The sequence below is a fragment of the Myotis nattereri genome, assembly GCF_964212035.1.
Source record: "Myotis nattereri genome assembly, chromosome: 21".
NCBI lineage: Eukaryota > Metazoa > Chordata > Mammalia > Chiroptera > Vespertilionidae > Myotis > Myotis nattereri.
The window spans coordinates 6,826,197-6,846,609 of NC_138097.1; the positions used below are offsets into that span (position 1 = coordinate 6,826,197).

At 44.7% G+C, this 20,413-nt stretch overlaps 1 pseudogene across 1 annotated transcript; it reads right to left on the reverse strand.

Annotated features, from left to right (window-relative positions):
* Positions 1-6,333: 6,333 nt before the first annotated feature.
* Positions 6,334-13,856, reverse strand: LOC308535802 (ornithine aminotransferase, mitochondrial-like; annotated as a pseudogene). Its single transcript has 4 exons — positions 13,689-13,856; positions 12,220-13,316; positions 8,379-8,467; positions 6,334-6,404 (listed from the first exon to the last, which is right to left on the reverse strand). The product of its transcript is annotated as an ornithine aminotransferase, mitochondrial-like (transcript).
* Between the last annotated feature and the right edge of the window lie 6,557 nt (positions 13,857-20,413).

Sequence of the window (20,413 nt, forward strand, 5' to 3'; positions counted from 1 at the left end):
ACCTTTATCCTGGTCCCTAGAGAACCAGGGAGGTCATGTGGCATGAACAAGAAAGAGACCTTCTTTAGTATAAGCCACTGAAGCTTTGGGGCTATTTATTACTCACTGTAACATCTAGCTGATAGGTCCTCCCTTTCCACAACTGGTGGGCGGAGTATGACATAACCTGTGGCCTGGAAATACCTGAGTACCTATCCAGACACCTTATATGGACTATACATTGAACCACCAATCAACACCTGCCAAATACCCTAAGCCTTTGTTCCTATACAGGACATACATTTAGCTACCAATCAGTGCGAGCCAAGTACACTAAACCCCCAAGCCTTCCCATTCCGCCCCTCAAAAGGAGTGCCCACCTCTTCATGAGTTGCTGTTCTCCCATTGTGAGACAGCCCAGCAGGTCTCTATCCCCTAATAAAGCCTGTAATCCCAGTTCTACATCCTGCTGGATTTGTCTGTCCAGCAGAATTTGGCTCGAACCCTCATCATAGCCACTCCAATCCCAACATATTGGACCACTAACTTAACTCTTACCTATACCAGACCTCAACGCACCCTATACAACATCTCTCTCTTTAATACAGAAAACACTACCTGTTTAACAAATACCTCTCAAACCACTACCTCAACTACTCCTACACCTTACTACCGTGCACAATCTATAAATTTATCCCCTCCCTTAGCCTCCCCTCCACCGGGTATTTTTCTCCTCTGTGGGACTACAGCCTACACCTGTGCTCCCCAGGACTTGTCACACTCGCTCTGCCTTTATGTCTTCCTAACCCCCAATCTATCAGAACAGAGGGAGAAGTCAAATCCCCTCGTGGACTTCTCAGACCTTGCCAAAAAACGGCGGCCCTTGTTCCCCTCTTAGTGGGTATGGGAGTCCTCACTGCAGTAGGGTCATGTACCTTCTGTGGACTATACATTGGACCACCAATCCACACCTGCCAAATACCCTAAGCCATTGTCCTATATGGACAACACAGTAAGCCACCAATCAGTGTGCATTGAGTACACTAAGCCCCCACCCCTTCTCATTCTGCCCCTCAAAAGGCGTGCCCACCTCTGCACGTGCTGCTGTTCTCTTCTTGCAAGACAGCCCGGCAGGTCCTTCTCCTCTAATAAAGCCTGTAGTCCTGGTTTCCATCTAAAAGTCCCTGGTTCGATCCCGGGTTTCGGCACCAAAAGTGAAAAATCAGGCAGAGGCCAAAAACTTTCCTACATTTGTCACACTGACAACTCAGTTCTCCAGAACATACACCCTGAGATTCAATAACATTCTGGTTTTGGCTGGCAGCTCTTTCGCATTCACCCCACGGGTGATGACTTTTTCCACTACGATATTCGTGTGAAACCTCACTGCCACAGTGTGGCTCCTCGGTGTTCTGAGAGACCTGGGGCTGGAGAAGCTCTGAGTGAGCTTGGATGTCTTCCCCAACCTCCCAGTTGGTTAAAGGCACCTCTGATAAGTATGAGCTTCACCAGGTCACAAATGAGGGCCTGTCCATAGCTTCTTTCCATGATGTCTCTCCACTGACATCCTCCTATTGCTGGTGAGGGTTTGCACTGAAACAAAAGTCTCTCACACATGCATCACTGAAGAAACATCTGTGCTGAAAGTACTCCGCTTGTGACTCAGTCAGGTGCAAAATATCTTTTAACACTGAGAAACACCACTTACAGGAATGCGACTTCTGGGTTACTGGAGCCTTCTTAGAAGCCCTGCCATGTGACTCTCCTTGTACAGATACACTGTGATCAGAACAGGCCTCTTCCTCATCCTTTTTATGCCAACAACCTGAAAACAGAAAAATGGTGAGGAAATGAATGAAGACTGCGGTGACAGGGGGAAGTTCCATTACAAAAGTATGTTGCCCTTGACACTTTGGCTCCATGCAATTTTCTGAAGAGATGTGCAGGAAGCATTAATAAGAGGCTTCTGTGAAATTTTGGGCCTCCGAAGATCATAAAAGTAGGCAGACCATACCAGGAATATGACACAAAGATGGCAAGCACCACATGGAAGAGAGGTAAGACTTCCAGGCCCTCCTTAGACTAACAGTGTTCAGTAGGGCTTGTCTGCAGGTGACATAGGCAAGCTCTGCAGAATTTTGCTTATGCCTTATTTCAAGAATAATTCAATAAATGAGTAGCTGGTGTCTGAAACCTACTTAAGCATGTATGTGCCCTTCAGAACACATGTGTAAGTCAGTGTTAAAGAATACTTCAGATGCAGCAAAGCAGAGGAATAGGTGATGTAAACATGCCACAAAGGTTAATATAGCTCAAAGCCAGGAGTCACAGGTGAAATGACATGTCAGACAGAGTAAAGTGGATAAAAGATAAGGTAGAAGTGTGGTGTAGCCAGTGGCACCTAAATCCGAACACTGATGGAAAAGAGCTGGTTCCTGGTATGAAGGAAGGTCTTACAAGAACAGCCCATGGTTCATGCATGTAAAGACCAAAATCTGGCAGACAGTCACCCAGGAATTTAGCTACAGGAAAGGGGCAGAAGCGGAAGCCATGGATATGAATATAGTCACCCTCCCAGGAAGAGAAACAGCAGGTGGGATTGTTTAAGCTGTCTGTAAGACCCTTGACTCCCAGAAACTTCTGCCACTTCCGGAGGCAAATGTTGTAAGAGAAGTTTGTGGAGTGTATTGCTCAGGGCTCTCCACAGTGTTCAGCACTGGAAGCCACAGCACATTTGAAAAGACAGTGAGGAATATTTGTAGAACCCATGGTCTGTCTGTGAGAGATAGAGTGCTATGCCTGGAGAATAATGTAAGAGAGAACATCACCTCAGGACACTGGGAGAATGTGAAGTTCTTATCTACAGATGCTACAAGTGCAAACACTTCCAGCATCACATTGCAGTACAGATGTCTCTGAGCCTCATCAAGAAGACCCCACTCCTGAGAGAAGGCAATGCCCACATCCTCAAAGTTCATATCCTGTCATAACGGGGATAATACAGACCATGATCAGTTTCTCTCCTAACATTCCAAGTCTGTCATACACATCTGCCCAATCTACTCCCACATCAGAGAAAATACCAGGCCTTGGTCCCATTAAAGTCAATCTTTCCTTATAGTCCTACTAATGCTGTGTATTCCCACAGCAATAAAGAGAGTTGAGCAGATAGAAGATACCTGTGCTCTGGGCCTCAATGTGAGTCACACTACCCCGTCTCAATAACAGTGAGCATCAGGTGTTAGGGTAATGAGAGCTGTTGCATATAAAGGGAGTGTGAGTGATTCGGCACTGCTCTTTTTGGGTAATATGCTCTCAATTATTCCTCCAGGACACCAAAAAACATGGCATCACACTTCACCTTTCTGACTCCAAACCCAGATTGCTGAGGCCATTACATTTCACTACATCATTTTTCTTCACATAATTCTTTGAACCACACTCCTCTCAAGCAGCTTCATTCCAAGAGGCACAAACTCACTGGTAACACAAATATGCCATGACAAGGACATGTTGTTTCCTAATTACCTTCTTTTTCAAAATTCTAATGTATCATCTCTATAATGTATTTCCCTCTTACCGTCTCCCTTCCTCATGCCAGTGGAGGTTTTCAAGCACAGGTGACACTGATGTCTGCTATCTCATTCCTGTTGATCACTGGGGAAGCCCTCAACAAGAAACAGCAGTTCAGTGTGTGTGTATATAATTTACTATATATCATATAAGCTCTTCACCTGGCATATAGAACCAATACTGCTCTTTTCAGGAATTACCCCAAAATTCCCCATATCATACCATCCAGTCACCACCAGAAGTGGACTCACCCTTCTTTCATTCTTACATCAATATCAGGTCCCTGCGGTCCATGAATGCACATACCCTCTCCAAGTGCACACCACTTTTTTCTACCACACCTGTCTCATACCTGCACTCCCACATCCTAAGCAACCATAGTCATCCCCTTGGCCTCATACTCATTATTGAGCATGCGTGACCCAGAGAATGCCTAGAAAATTCAAACTGGGTGATATACTACCCATAATCTCAAAGTTCACAATCATAAAGGAAGCATTGTGTCCTGCTCTGAAGGTCTCCATCGCTGATTTTTTTTTTTCTTCCACATCTCCTAATATGACCCACATCAGATCTCAGATATTCAGAGCCCTCCTTCACTGTTACTGCACTTGATGTCTCTTCACCAGTCACAGCCTTTCATCACTTATGGCCCTCTACCCCATGCTCAGTGAGTCTCAGAGATGACCACTCATGCCCCTAAGCAATTCCACCAAACTGACTGAAACAACCCACCCAGCCACAGCAATGGTAACCAAAAACCCCAGTAAGTGTTTAGAGAAGAAAATAAGCACCAACCACAGCCTCATCTTGTTTGAAATACTCTTTGGCATCCAATTCAAAACAAACAAACAAACAAACCAATAAAGGTGAACTACAATTCCTATCTGGTCTATACATTTTCCACTACATTTAAGGAAGTCTTCCTATTGAACGGCTCATCAGAATTCTAGGTGATCTTGAATGGCTCTCTGAAATACCCTAACAGGCCAAGAAATAAAAGTTTTTGTATCTCCTTTGAACATAACACTTCCTACTATGAATTTCTCTGTCTGAGTTGATGGTGCTTTCATACACTGAAGTGCTAAATCCAAGCCTTAATGTCAACTCTGACTCTTACCTCTCTGTCTCTCTCAACCTCACATTAGAAAATCCAGGTGGCCACACCTAAATCAGCGATCCGGAATGCAACTGCTCCTTCCATCTCCACAGCCACCATCATGAGCCAGTTACCATCACACTCACCCAGTCTATCACAGCTGCTTCCTTCCTAGTCTTTCTACCTCCTCCCTCACAGGCATATTGATCATCATGCTGCAGCCACAAGGAGTCAAATGAGACCTGGGTCAGATCACCTGCCTCCACTACTGCAAATCTCCCATTGCTCCCATCACCTGCAGAGCAGACTTCCAAGTTGTCACAAAGCTCATCTAGATCTGATTTTAACCCATTTTTACTACTTCCCTTTTTTTAAAAAAAAGAGGATGCCTGCAAGCCCCTGAACTGCTTTGGACTTTACTCCATGTGTTTACACCAGGGGTCCTCAAACTATGGCCTGTGGGCCACATGCAAATACAAATATTGTATTTGTTCCCGTTTTGTTTTTTTACTTCAAAATAAGATATGTGCAGTGTGCATAGGAATTTGTTTATAGTTTTTTTTTTTAAACTATAGTCCGGCCCTCCAACGGTCTGAGTGACAGTAAACTGGCTCCCTGTTTAAAAAGTTTGAGGACCCCTGGTTTAAACATTCTTGGAGGAACTCCCACATTGCCAAAATCAGGGAGCGCATCATACAACACAGTCTCATCTTGTTTGAAATACTCCTTGGCATCCAATTCAAAACAAACAAACAAACAAGCAAAACAAACCAATAAAGGTGATCTACAATTCTTATGTGGTCTATACATTTTCCACTACATTTAAGGAGTCTTCCTACTGAACGGCTCATCAGAATTCTAGACGCTCTTGAATGTAGACCTGAACTTTGGATTCTGAGCTTAGTGTCTTTTAAAGGTTCCAAGGCCCAAGGGCTGTAAGAGTGGCAGGACAGTCCCAGGACTCCACTATCTCAGAGGCCACAAGAGTGTGAGGCCCTGAAATAAGCTCCACAAATCAGTACCCCTAAGCGATTCTTCATTTGCAGCAATCTGTGGAAACTAAAGGTCTGTTGAGAACTTGGCAACCACCACTAGGATTCATGGGCTCTGCCTGTCAGTACCTTTCCCCAGCCCCTGGAGATGACAGCATCATGTCAGGGCCTCAGTCCTAAGGGCACAATCTTGCCTACTTGGCTATCTTTCAAGGGACTTCTGCTTCCTGTCCCCAACTGGGATCCTCTCGCTTCTAGGTTCATTCCCAGCAGTTGGGAAGAGTTTAAAACCCTATTTCAGACAATGTCCCTCTTTTATTCTCCACCATCGATGGCCCTAGGATCCTGAAAATTAAACGGAAACTTCTCACCAAATACTTTGCCTCGTCTTCTCTGTTGCCTTTAGATACAAAACAAGGCCAGGATTCCCGAGTCCTCCCAGCTCAGCCACACCAACCAAAATCTTACAGGGTGGCACTGCAGCCTGTCACCCTCTTTCACACACCACACCATGTATCACCCACAAGTGACTCACTGTTCTGGACTCAGTGACCTGGGTTTCAGGATCCGACAGGCACCGGCATGCAAGGATGGAGGGTAAATGGAGTGAGGCTGAGTAGAAGTCTTCAAGCAAAATGGAGTCTGGGAGGCACACAGGCCTCAATGCTGACTGTTGCTGCTCAACAAGCTTCAGACAAACCACTGCACCATGGGGACAGTGCCTCTGAAGCCTGGTCCTAGTTGTGACCCAGCGCTGGAGCCTACAGGTTAACAGAACAAAAAGGTCAAAGTGAGCACCTGGAAGCAACACCCAAACCAGTCAGCAGTGGATAAGACCCCTGGCCTGGGCTTTCATTGGCTAAATGCAGCCATAATTCAGCTCAGTGTACTTTGGGTAACTTACTTTTCCAGGCCCAACAGGTGGAATTAAGATCTCAATCACTGACTGATCATTGCAAATACTGGTGTTGGGGACACCCGGTGGTGTTGGAAAATGACAAATTTAGGATTTGGGGGCTGGTCACATGTTGCATGGAAGTGTTGTCTGCAACTGATCTCTTGTTTTGAGGTGTAATTTTAGATTTCATGAAGTTCAGAATGCTCCCTGAGGTGAAAAGTATTATTTCAATTATTCCTGAAGACCACAAATCTAAATGGATATATGGTTTTTAATTTTTTTATTTGATTTTTATAGAGAGAATGAAGGAAAGGAAAAGAGAAAATCATTCATTGGTGCCTCCTGCATGGCCCCCACCCACTAGGCTTACACCCAGAAAACTTGGCTTGTGCCTCACAAGGAATCTAACTGGCAACCTTTCTGTGCATGGGACTACACTCAACCAACAGACCCACTCCAGCCATCAGATATTTTATTTTTATCAAAACATCCTATTATTAATAGAAAAATCAGGATAGGAGAAAATGTACATAATCCTATCCTAGTTGTTTAAAAACAAAATTATAAAGGGTACATGGCCAACAAGTTGACCTTTCCGACATTGTCTCCATGTTTGCAGTCATTACACATTGTGAAACTAAGGAGCTAAGAGTTACTGAATGTTTACTACACGTGCCAAGCCCTGGATTCAATGCTTTACATGAATTATTTCAACATAAATTGCATGATTATAGAGTTAATAAAAGGCAGGGCTGGAACACAAACCCATGTGTCTCTAACAACAGAGTTCTGGCTTCTCCTGTTAGGCTCTGTAACTATTAGGATTGGCTAGATGTTGTTATAAATTACAAACAGACCCAAAGATTTATTGGTTTTTATATTAAAGAAGGTATCTTTCTTGTTCATGCCACATGATCTCCCTGATTCTCCTTGGACTTGTATAAAGAGAAGCCACCATATACATACCTCCTGGATATATCAGAGATGTACAGAGATGGTGGCAAGTCTCAGTGCTTCCAGACTTTTCTGTTAGCAGTGACAGGCTTCACGCTCAGCACATTTTATTGGTCAAAGCACTTCACAGGGCTGCAGCAAATTCACGTGGTCAGGAGGGAAGTCTGACATGCTTGATGGCCACAGTCATGTGAGTACATGGGGCCAGCCTCTTTTGGGGCTGTGTAAGGGCGAAGAAGAGCAGTGAAGATTGGTAGGAAGTGACAATGGAAATTAGTTCAGATGGTTCACTTTCCCCTCATCCAGGTGCATTTTGTCCCAGAGCTGCCCACGACCACCACTATCTAGATTCAAAGGAGTGAACTTCAATAAGAGGAATTTGGTCAGAAGTCATTGGCCATGAACTCAGAGCCCACTTCTGAGTGTGACCTTTAAGAAATCCCTGGCTGCCTCAGTTCCCCCACTATGTTCGAGGTGAAGATCCACATGTTAAGAAGGTTTACTGGAAGGTACAGGACTGCAAGCATTCCAGCATCCATGTTCTTTGAAATTAGTATCAGTCACTACTCTGTCTCCGAGTCTCTATCATTTGCATAGCTCTGGTGAGGGCTCCATCAGGTGGGGCTGAATGTAAACATGCTGACATTACCATCAATGTTGGTCCTAGGTTCCCATTCATTTGTGCCTGAACCTGTGCTCAATGTGGTCCCTCCATTGTTCTCTTCATCCCCATTGGAGGGAGCACTGGGCCTAATTTTCCCTCCTTGTCTCAATGTTCCTGAGTGTCCAAGCTCACCCAGTAAATGATGAGAGTTCTGAGGTCATCAAGTGATGCTCCGAGCAACCCCAGGCACCTTCCTTATTAGGTGTCAGAATAGCTTACACACGGGCAATGGATTGACCTTCTCTTCAGGGACCAGGAGGACCACCTGAATATCCCAGCCTTCTCCAGGGGTATCCAGGTCCTCATTCCTAAGGGGGAATTAGGGTCCTAGGATTCTTCACCCATCAGCTTTCCCCATATGCACCCATCCAGTGATTCCTTTTCAGGGATTCAGGATCTTCCAGATCCCCCTCAAAGGCTTAGAGTCCGCCAAAAACAGTGCCTCTACATTGTATTCTTCCATTCTGCCACAAGTCTTTCCCAATTGTCCAACTTCGCTCAGCCTGCAGTTCTATGACCCTTCACTTCATCCATCCATGAACCTGAGATGGGACTCAAAGGGGGTATAACAGTGGCTTGGAAGAGAAGGGGCTCAGCCTGTGGAGCAGAGACGAACATATTGTGTTCTAAATCACCCCTGTGGAGATTGCCTATGCATTTGCCTGTTGCTGGGGTGCACACATACAATCTCACAGGGAACATGCAGACATCATAAGCACACAAATGCATGGGTACAGAACACCCCCAGGCAAAGATGGGCTCTCAGTTTCAGGGCTTGTGGCCAGGCTCACACAGACCCAGACTATAGACTCGGACATCACTTTGAGGGGAATACACAAATACACACAGATAAGAACACATGGGAACAAGACAGCGTCACGATGCACACCCACACACACAATGGGCACACAGAGGCACACACCAGAAGGGACATACGTGGACACAGTAGACAGACACAAAGAAAATAAAAAACACAGATACAATCAGGGACACACAAAGGGGCAGCAATTCACACTGACAAGAAAGCCACACTCCCCTTAATGCTGAGTCATACTAATACACTGTTTTGAAGGAAACATTAAGAACGGAGGTGCTGTCTTGAGGTAGTACAGTGGGTTGGAGAATCATCTCATAATGCACCTCCCCCCCACACACACACACAATAGATTGTGGATTTGATCCCTGGTTGGGGCATGTATGAAAGGCAACTGATCCATGTTCCTCTCCCATTAACGTTTACTTATTTCTCTCCCTGTTTCTCGTTATTCTTTATCTAAAATCAATAAACATATCCTCAGCTGAGGATTAAAAAAGAAAAATGTAATAATTAAGGTATTGAGTTTTCAAGAACATAGCATTAAATCTAGAGCAGTCTCTCTAGAACAGTTATCAGAGAATCATTTGAATGCAGTTAATGTGTCTTCTTTTACCTGGGAGGGTAACAGAATCACTATCGCTGATCTCAGAAAAACCCCACAGAATTAGTGTCATAGTCATGATCCCCTCCTTGCTTTCATTTAACCACTAAAATATGATGGTTTCTGAATAAAGTCATCCCTTCATTTCCATAACTTAGGTTAGACTTGGAGTGATAAAAATTACCTTATCTTAGTAGAAGCTGTTTCTGAGGGATTGCAACGTAACTTTAGGCACTGGAGTGAGCAGAGCCAGTTCTCCCTCCAGGTCCCATGTGGCCATGCACCTCCTGTAGATAACTAGAACCTAGAGGTCCAGGAGTGATGCTCTGAGTAGACCCAGACACCTTCCTCTATTAGTTTTCAGCTTAGCTTTCACATGGGCAAGGGACACCCTCTCCAGGGATGTCCAGTTCCTCATCATTCGTGGGGACTTAGAAGCCTAGAAGTCTTCCCCTCAGCTTTCCCCCACATGCACCCATCTTCACATTCCTTTCCAAGGATCCTGGATCACCCAGCTACTCCAAGAAGGCACAGTCTTCCACAAACATTTCCAATCCACGCTCTATACCTCCTGTCTGTCATCACAGTCTGCCCCAATTCTCCACCTTGCTACAGCCTGAGGTTCTATGAACTGGCCCTGTGCTTAATTCATACCTGAGATGGGAGCTCCAGAGGGACACCAGATGCCTGGACGATCAGGAGAATAAGGGGCTTAACTGGTGGTGGGGAAGAAAAACAGGTAGTCCTCTACATCACCTCTCCGGAGATTCACTATGACTAGTCAGTGGTTGGGGTGCACAGACTCAGGGAGAAATATACAGATAACACGAGGACAGAAACATGCAGGGAGAGAACACCCCCAGCCTCTTCTGGGCACTCAGGTGCCAGACTTAGGTCCAGGCTCGTATAGACCCGCACTGTAGACATAGGCAATACCTTGGGGGAAACACACTCACACACACACACACACACACACACACACACACACACACACAGAAACAAACAGTTGGGGGCACCTAGACAGTGCCACAGGACACACCCCCATATGCTGGCAGGAAACCCTACAACCAAACCTGTCCAGGGGCCCAACCTCTCTGCCCCTCAACCTCACATCCCACAGTATGTTGTTCCTCAGAGTCCAGGCTCCATCACCTCACTCCAGGTGCAAGGGTCTGCTCGGCACAGGCCAAACTTATGGAGGGGGGAGACCACCTGGAATGCATCCCCCCAATGTGGTATCATGTTGAGACCAAGCCTCTCCTTCAGGAAGTGCTTGTACTTCAGAATGGTCTCACCATTAAAAACACACAGCACTATTTCCTGGAGAATCCATGCTACCTCCAGGACTGGTTGGGCAGTGGTATTTTTAATGAAATGAAAATGGAAAATTACCCAGAAATGGAAAAATAGAGAAATTCAAACAATGCCTGTGGAGCTTAGGAGAGTGTATGGGCTGCTCAGAGCTAGGTGAACTTATTTGAGGGCCTCAAGTATTAGGAGCTGCTCCAGAATGCCTGGGAGGGATCTGGGCTCCTCAACCACCTGAATCCAAAATAGCTCAGTCTCAACCCCTGGCTGGAAGGTGCTGAGACCACAAAGCCCATGTCCAGTCCCAGAGCTTTTCCCAGCCACTTAGGGTTTAGTCTCAGGGAGCACAGATGTCATAATTACCTGTGGGTGACTCTTCAGCTCAGCCCCAGTTCCCTACCCTCCACACTGACAGCAGGGCCCCTCCCCTCCTGTCCTCTCCCTCACTGTGTGCTCTGCCCTCATAAGAACCCTTATGGCTGGTTCACCACAGGGTCCCTGCCTGGTCTGTGATGGTGTTCACATGTGTTGACTTATTTGGTGAAAACACACACAAATATATTCATGAGAAAGAGAGAAGAATAGGGATAGGGAAACACCCATTTTGTGTTCCACTAATTTTATACATTCTTTGATTCTTTTTTTAATATAAGCTTTATTTTAAATTTAAAGAAAAACTGAAAATGAGTATTTTTTACAAATTATACCAACACTGAAAACATAATTTGGGAATCTTGAACATTAGTTCTCAATTCAAAATAATGACATGTCTTGGTGTTGTCTAATGTAAAGTTTATTTAAACCTAGGACTTTATAAAGCTTAACCCATTTCATCCTTCCTAAAATTCAGTGATTATGATTCAACTTTATAAGGTTAAAACAGTCTTCTATGTAAAACCCCATATAACTTTTTGAAATACAATATATTTACTCCAGCGAGGAAATGATAAAAAACCTGTAAAAACCACATGGGACTTGCCGAAAGGGCTGCCTACATACAGAGAGAGCATTTCGCCTCAGCACACACACGTGATCAAACAGACTCCCTCACGTTCTCTTACACAGTCACCTGCGTGGTTATAAATGCCGCTCTAGCATGTATGAACTGAAAATAACATGTTTTAAAAGGTCCCTGAAGACACAGGGGAGTGGAATGAGCCCGCGCTGAGAGCAGCACCACACAGGCTGTTATGAGGATGTGGCCAAGCTGCCATCCCAGCTGGCTCCGTCCCTGGCAGGACCCACCCCACAGGGAAGCAGGCCCCGCCCCCAGGGAAGCAGGCCCCGCCCCCAGGGAGGCAGGCCCCGCCCTCAGAAAGCCGGAGGAAGCAGGCCCAGAAAGACTGATGATCTTGTTGATGATCTCCTCGGCCTCCTGGACCTCGTCCTCCTTGATGACCAGCGGAGGCAGAACCTGATGATGTCGCCATGGGTGAGCTTGGCCAGAAGTCCATTATCTCGAAGGCGTAGGCGCACCTTCCAAGCATCGGAATCTTTGGTTTCCCTGGTGACAATGGCCTTCAGCAGCCCTGCCCCACGCACGGCGGTCACGATGTCCGAGGGAAGCTTCCTGAGCTCGTTCTCTTCTTCCAAAACCTCCCAGGTGGCGTTGGCACCGCGGCTGCCCAGGGGGTTGCCACCGTACGTGAAGCCGCGCTCCCCAGCCTGGATGGTCCGCATGATCTCATGGTCACACAGCGCCGCCCACACGGGGTACAGGCCACCGGAAAGGGCCTTGCCCAGGAGGACGAGGTCAGGCCTGATGTTTTCATGGCCGACCGCCAGCCATCGACCAGTCCTGGCCAGTCCAGTCTGTGTCTCATCCAATAAACAGGACCGGGTGCCTGGCGCAGAGCTCGCGCACACCCCTCAGGCAGCCTGGGTCCTGACAATGATGCCCGCCTTGCCTTGAATGGGTTCCATGAACGCAGCATCATTTGGATCCTGAAGAGCACGCTCGAGAGCAGGCAGGTTGTTGTAGGGAATGATCTCGAACCCTGGCATGAAGGAGCCAAAGCCGTCATCGCTGCTGCGGTCCGTGGAGCTGGAGATGGCACACAGAGTCCTGCCCCAAAAGTTTCCAGCTGCGAAGACGATCTTGGCTTTGTCCTTGGGGATGCCCTTCACGGTACAGCCCCACCGCTGCGCTAGCTTGCAAGCGGTCTCCCCGGCTCCACCCTGTGCTCATGGGGAGAACCCGGTGGTAATTGAGCTTCGTGACGTTCTCCTCATCCTCGCCCGGCATGTTGTTGTAGGAGGGCCGCGAGGTCGGCGTCAGCTTCTCCTCCTGGCTCTTCAGGGCGTCCACGATCTTGGGGTGGCAATGCCCTTGGTTGACGGAGCTGAGCGCACTCAGGAAATCAAAGCATTTCCTGCCTTCCGCCTCCCACAGGGAAATACATGTCCCTCTCTTCAGGGTGACCTGTAAGGGGTGGTAAAGGGTGTCCCAAAATTCAGGCAAGATTTGAATTTTGCGTGGGCATTAACAACAACAAAAAATAAAAGCCCAATTTTACTTGGTTTATTGAATCAGATTCTAATATCTGTTACCCTGTGACTTCAATCCCTTCAATTTGATAAGCATTACCAAGTACCAATTATGGGCCAGGAGCAGGGACAATGAAGACCAATGAAGACCATGGCTTTGCGTATGTGCCAGCAAAGCCGTGGAGGCCATTTACCCGATGTGCTATTCCATACATAACCCTATACTGTATACTTTATGAGTCAATAAAAAATTTACAATTTTTCATTATAAACTTGTTTTTTATCAAAATTACTTCTTGCGTGAATTTTGGGACACCCTTTAGTTGTGAGCGCCATACTTGGCTTCCGGTTCAAAATCGTCCTCAGACGATAGACGGCCTTGGACCATCTTCTTAGTCGCCACTGATGTAGCAGAAGCCACTGGCGTGTGGGCGCCCTGGCAAAGCCCCCCCACAGTCTGCAGACGAGCTAGCTTGGAAAGCATTGTGTCCTTGGAGCAGGAATCCCACCGCCCAGCTACCCTTTCTTCCCGCAGTTCAGATGGAAATGCAGATTGTTCAGCCTGGATCCAGGGAGGATCTGCTGGGTCCAATAATCCCTGGTGGCGCCTCCGGCTCTGGAACCAGCGGCTACGTCTCGGTGGCAGCACATTGTTTGATTCTTGCATGGAGCCTGTCAGAGGATGGAACCCACAACCTTGGCACTACTGAGATGATGCTTTAATCAACTGAGCTCTCTGGCCAGGGAGAAACTTATCGGGGGTTTTTAGTAAAATAAGTCACTAATGTATCTGAGAATGGATAGATACCAGAATCACTGGGATGAGAGAGAGTGATGGAAGGCAACGGTGATTCTCGGGTCACGCATCCCGGAACCAGAGAGGAGGGAGCCTGATTCTGGGTTGTGTCACCTGACAACTGCCCTCTCATAATGCAGGACCCCTCAGCAGATATCGGAGAGCTGGTTTCGGCCGATTCCCTGCAGGCCAGGCGGCAGGACCTCACCTGCCAGAGGAATCCCACTCACTCCACAGACACCCTTGAGGCCAATGTGCTGCCCCAGGTGCAGTCTAAAGGGAAGGGACTGGGGGAGGTTGGCACTAGGGTGTGAGGGACCCGTCTAAGCCAGTCCCATCCCATTTGTCACATTCTAATTAATTTCCTTTCAATGTGCACAAGTTCATACACCCAGTCACTAGTAAAATATAAAGATGTACTAATGAAATTGTCTTATGTCCATGTTCAATTTTGGCAGTTTGAATGTGGTGTTGATATTTACACCAGGGAAGTTTTCAACTACTACAAATCTAGACTTCAATGTATCATTAAATGCTTAAACTTAAAGAACACTGGTGGAGAATTAACAATGCAGATTAAATATATAAGTGTATGGTACAAGTGGACTATAAATCATATATAGGGTAAACATTGAGAAAAACCATTTTATTTATAGAATTCAAAAACCAAGAATTCCATATGGCCAAAAAATCAGTCAAGTCACTGAGGATTGAGTGAAATTCAAACATATGTCGTAGAGGAAGCACCACCCTCCTATTGGTTAGAATAGAATAATAACTTAAAAAAAAAAATTAGGGAGAAACCAAGATGGCGGCATAGGTTAACGCAGGAGATTGCTGCCTTGAACAACCACTTCAAAAAACAACTAAAAGACGGAACGGACATCATCCAGAACCACAGGAAGGCTGGCTGAGTGGAAATTCTACAACTAGGAGGAAAGAGAATATCATACGCAGACTCAGAGAAGGCGCAGTGCTGAAGTGAAATACTAAGGTGCAGAGTGCGCGAGGAGCGGGCTGGCGGGGAAGGGCGCGGTTGTTTTCAATTGGGAGGGAGTTTCAGACTCTGAGCTCCAGATCCGGGCGAGTCTCTAGGGACCCAGACTCAAACGGGAGAAGCGGGACTGTCTGGCTTCGGTCGGAACTCGAAGGCAGCTTTCTCTCTGAGGTTTGCAGCGGTTGCTGGGACTCTGTGAGGCAGAGCCCCTAGGGACGGAACTGAGAGCAGCCATAACTGCTCGCTCCGGCCCACACTGTAGGTCCCCGGGGACCCGCCCTGCCCAAGCCCTGCGCAGAGCCATTTGCCGGATAGCCTCAGGCAAACGCTGGAATAGCACCACCCTAGAGATCCAGTACAGAAGCTCTTCCACTGCAGACACAGCGGACTCTCATAGCCAGTTAACCTGGAGGTCAAATCACCCCCGGTATTGCCGACAACAATCAAGGCTTAACAACAACAAGACTGCGCACAAAGAACACTAGGGGGTGCACCAAGAAAGCATAAAAAATGCGGAGACAAAGAAACAGGACAAAACTGTCAATGGAGGATATTGAGTTCAGAACCACACTTTATTTTTTATTTTTTTTTATTTTATTGCTTAAAGTATTACAAAGGGTATTACATATGTGTCCATTTTTTCCCCCTGCCCTAGACAGTCGCCTAGCCTCCCCTATCCCCCAGTGTCTTATGTCCATTGGTTATGCTTATATGCATGCATACAAGTCCTTTGGTTGATCTCTTTCCCCCCTACCTCCTGCCACCCAACCCTCCCCGGCCTTCCGCTGCAGTTTGACAATCTATTTGAGGCAGCCCTGCCTCTGTATCTATTATTGTTCAAAAGTTTATAATGGTCTCTATTATCCACGAATGAGTGAGATCATGTGGTATTTTTCCTTCATTGACTGACTTCTTTCACTTAGAATATTGCTCTCCAGTTCCATCCATGCTGTTGCAAATGGTAAGAGTTCCTTCCTTATGAGAGCAGCATAGTATTCCACCGTGTAGATGTACCACAGTTTTCTAATCCATTCATCTGCTGATGGGCACTCTGGCTGTTTCCAGATCTTAGCTATGGTGAATTGTGCTGCTATGAACATTGGGTGCATACATCCTTTCTGATTGGTGATTCTGGTTTCTTGGGATATATTCCTAGAAGTGGGATCACAGGGTCAAATGGGAGTTCCATTTTCAGTTTTTTAAGGAAATTCCATACTGTCTTCCATACTGGCTGCACCAGTCTGCATTCCCACCAGCAGTGCACAAGTGTTCCTTTTTCTCCACATCCTCTACAGCACTTGTCGTTTGTGGATTTGTTGATGATTGCCAGTCTGACAGGTGTGAGATGGTACCTCATTGTTGTTTTGATTTGAATCTCTTGGATGATTAGTGACTTTGAGCATGTTTTCATATGTCTCTTGGCTTTCTGAATGTCCTGTTTTGAAAGGTGACTATTTAGGTCCTTTGCCCATTTTTTGATTGGATTTTTTATCTTCCTTTTGTTAAGTTGTATGAGATGAGTTCCCTATAAATTTTTGAAATTAGGCCCTTATCAGATATGACATTGGCAAATATATTTTCCCACACAGTGGGTTTTCTCATTGTTTTGTTGATGGTTTCTTTTGCTGTGCAGAAGCTTTTTATCTTGATGTAGTCCCATTTGTTCATTTTCTCTTTAGTTTTAAGTGCCCTAGGAGCTGTATCAGTGAAGAAATTGCTTCGGCATATGTCTGAGATTTTGTTGCCTTTGGATTCTTCTAGAATTTTTATGGTTTCCTGTCGTACATTTAAATCCTTTATCCATTTTGAGTTTATTTTTGTGTATGGTGTAAGTTGGTGGTCTAGTTTCATTTTATTGCATATATCCGTCCAATTTTCCAACACCATTTATTGAAGAGACTATCTTGGCTCCACTGTATGTTCTTGCCTCCTTTGTCCCATATTAATTGAGCATATTGCTTCGGGCCGATTTCTGGGCTCTCTATTCTATTCCATTGATCTATATGCCTATTCTTGTGCCAGTACCAGGCAGTTTTGAGAACAGTGGCTTTGTAATACATCTTGATATCTGGTATTGAGATCCCACCTACTTTGTTCTTTTTCAGGATTGCTGCAGCTATTCGGGGTCTTTTTTTATTCCAGATGAATTTTTGGAGAGTTCGTTCTAGATCTGTGAAGTATGCCGTTGGTATTTTAATGGGAAGTGCGTTGAATTTATAGATTGCTTTGGGTAGTATGGACATTTTAATGATGTTGATTCTACCAATCCATGAACACGGTATGTTCTTCCATCTGTTTATGTCTTCCTCTATATCTTTTTTCAACGTCCTGTAGTTTTCTGAGTAGAGGTCTTTTACCTCTTTAGTTAAGTTTATTCCTTCCTAGGTAGCTTAATTTTTTTGGTGCGATGGTAAACAGGGTTGTTTTTTAGTCTCTCTTTCGGAAAGTTCACTATTGGTGTATAGAAATGCCTCAGATTTCTTGGGGTTAATTTTGTATCCTGCTACATTGCCAAATTCATGTATTAAGTCTAGTAGTTTTTTGATGGAGTCTCTAGGGTTTTGTATGTATAATATCATGTCGTCTGCAAATAAGGACAGTTTTACTTCCTCTTTTCCAATTAGGATGCCCTTTATTTCTTCTTCTTGCCTAATTGCAATGGCTAACACTTCCAGTACTATGTTGAACAGGAGTGGTGAGAGGGGGCATCCGTCTTGTTCCTGTTCTTAGGGGAAATGGTGTTAGTTTTTGTCCATTGAGTATGATGCTTGCTGTGGGCCTGTCATATATGGCTTTTATTATGTTGAGGTATGATCCTTCTACTCCCGCCTTACTGAGAGTTTTTATCAAAAATGGGTGTTGAATTTTGTCAAATGCTTTTTCTGCATCAACTGATATGACCATGTGGGTTTTTTTTTCTTTCAATTTGTTTATGTGATGTATCACGTTTATTGATTTGCGGATATTGTACCATCCTTGCATCCCTGCCATAAATCCTACTTGGTCATGGTGTATGATCTTTCTGATGTACTGCTGGATCAGATTTGCTAAGATTTTGTTGAGGATTTTGGCATCTATGTTCATGAGGGATGTTGGCCTGTAATTCTCTTTCATTGTGTTGTCTTTACCTGGTTTTGGTATTAGGGTGATGCTGGCTTCATAGAATGAGCTTGGAAGTATTCCTTCCTCTTGGATTTTTTGTAGTAGTCTGAGGAGGATAGGTTTTAGTTCTTCCTTGAATGTTTGGTAAAACTCCCCTATGAAGCCGTCTGGTCCTCGGCTTTTGTTTGATGGAAGCTTTTTGATGACTGCTTCAATTTCTTCCATAGTTATTGGCCTATTGAGATTTTTAGATTCTTCCTGATTTCGTTTTGGAATGTTGTATTTTTCTAGGAATATGTCCATTTCCTCCAGGTTGTCTAGTTTGTTGGAGTAGAGCTGTCCATAGTATTTTTTAACGATCATTTGTATTTCTGTGGGGTCTGTTGTTATTTCGCCTCTATCGTTTCTGATTTTGTTTATTTGGGTCCTCTCTCTTTGCTTCTTGGTGAGTCTGGCTAGAGGTTTGTCAATCTTGTTTATCCTTTCAAAGAACCAGCTCTTGGTTTCATAGATTTTCTGTATTGTTTTTTTGGTGTCTATGCCATTTATTTCTGCTCTAATCTTTATTATCTCCTTCCTTCTGCTCACTCTGGGGTGTTCTTGTTGCTCTCTTTCTAATTCTTTGAGTCGTAGAGTTAGATGATTTACTACCATGTTTTCTTGTTTGTTGAGATAGGCCTGTAGAGCTATAAACTTCCCTCTCAGGACTGCTTTCATTGTGTCCCATAGGTTTTGTATTGTTGTGTTTTCATTGTCATTAGTTTCCAGGATGTTTTTAATTTCTTCTTTGATTTCATTGGTAACCCAATCAATATTTAATAGTATGCTATTCAGTTTCCAGGTGTTTGAGTATTTTGGGTTGTTTTTTATTGTAGTTTATTTCTAATATTATGCCATCGTGGTCTGCGAAGATGCTTTTTATGATTTCAATCTTCTTGAATTTGGGGATACTTTGCTTGTGACCCAATATATGGTCTATTTTTGAATAAGTCTTATGAGCATTTGAGTAGAGTGTATATTCCCTGGCTTTGAGGTGAAGTGTTCTGAAGATGTCAATTAAGTCCATCTGATCTAGTGAGTCATTTAGGATTGCTGTATCTTTGCTGATTGTTTGTCTAGAGGACTTATCCAGTGCTGTCAGTGGTGTATTCATGTCCCCTACTATGATTGTATTGTTGTCGATCTCTCCTTTGATATTTTCCAGGAGTTTTTCTTATGAATTTGGGTGCTCCTGCATTGGGTGCATATATGTTTACCAGGGTTATATCTTCTTGTTGTATTGATCCCTTTAGTATTATGAAGTTGCCTTCCTTATCTCTTGTTATGGCCTTCACTTTGAGGTCTATTTTGTCTGATATAAGTATTGCTACCCCAGCTTTCTTTTCCTTTCCATTCGCCTGAAAGATATTTTTCTATCCTTTCACTTTCAGTCTGTGTGAGTCCCTTCTATTGAGGTGGGTTTCTTGTAGACAGCAGATGTATGGGTCATGTGTTTTTATCCATTCAGCCACTCAATTTCTTTTGTTTGGAGCATTTAGTCCGTTTACGTTTAAAGTTATTATTGAAAGGTACTTGTTTGTAGCCATTTCTTTTTGTGTGTGGCTGTTTTCTTTCTGAGCTTTTTACTTCTTCTTTTTATACCAGACCTTTAGCATTTCTTGCATTGCTGGCTTGGTGGTGATAAACTCCGTTAGCCTTTTTTTTGTCTGTGAAGCTTCTTATTTCCCCTTCAAGTCTGAATGATAGCCTTGCTGGATAGAGTATTCTTGGATTCAGTCCTTTGCTTTGCATCACTTTGTAAATTTCCGCCCATTCTTTTCTGGCCTGATGTGTTTCTGTTGAGAAATCATTTGATAATCTAATGGGAGATCCCTTGTATGTAACTTTCTGTCTCTCGTTTGCAGCCTGTAAGATTCTCTCTTTGTCCTGAACATTTGCTATGGTAATTATGATGTGTCTTGGTGTGGGTCTTTTCGGGTTCACCTTGTTTGGGACTCTCTGGGCTTGTGTGACTTTTTTCTTCCCCACCTCAGGGAAGTTTTCTGATATTATTTCTTCAAATAGGTTTTCTAATCCTTGTTCATCTTTCTGTTGTTCTGGTACCCCTATTATTCGAATGTTGTTTCGTTTCATGTTGTCCCAAAAC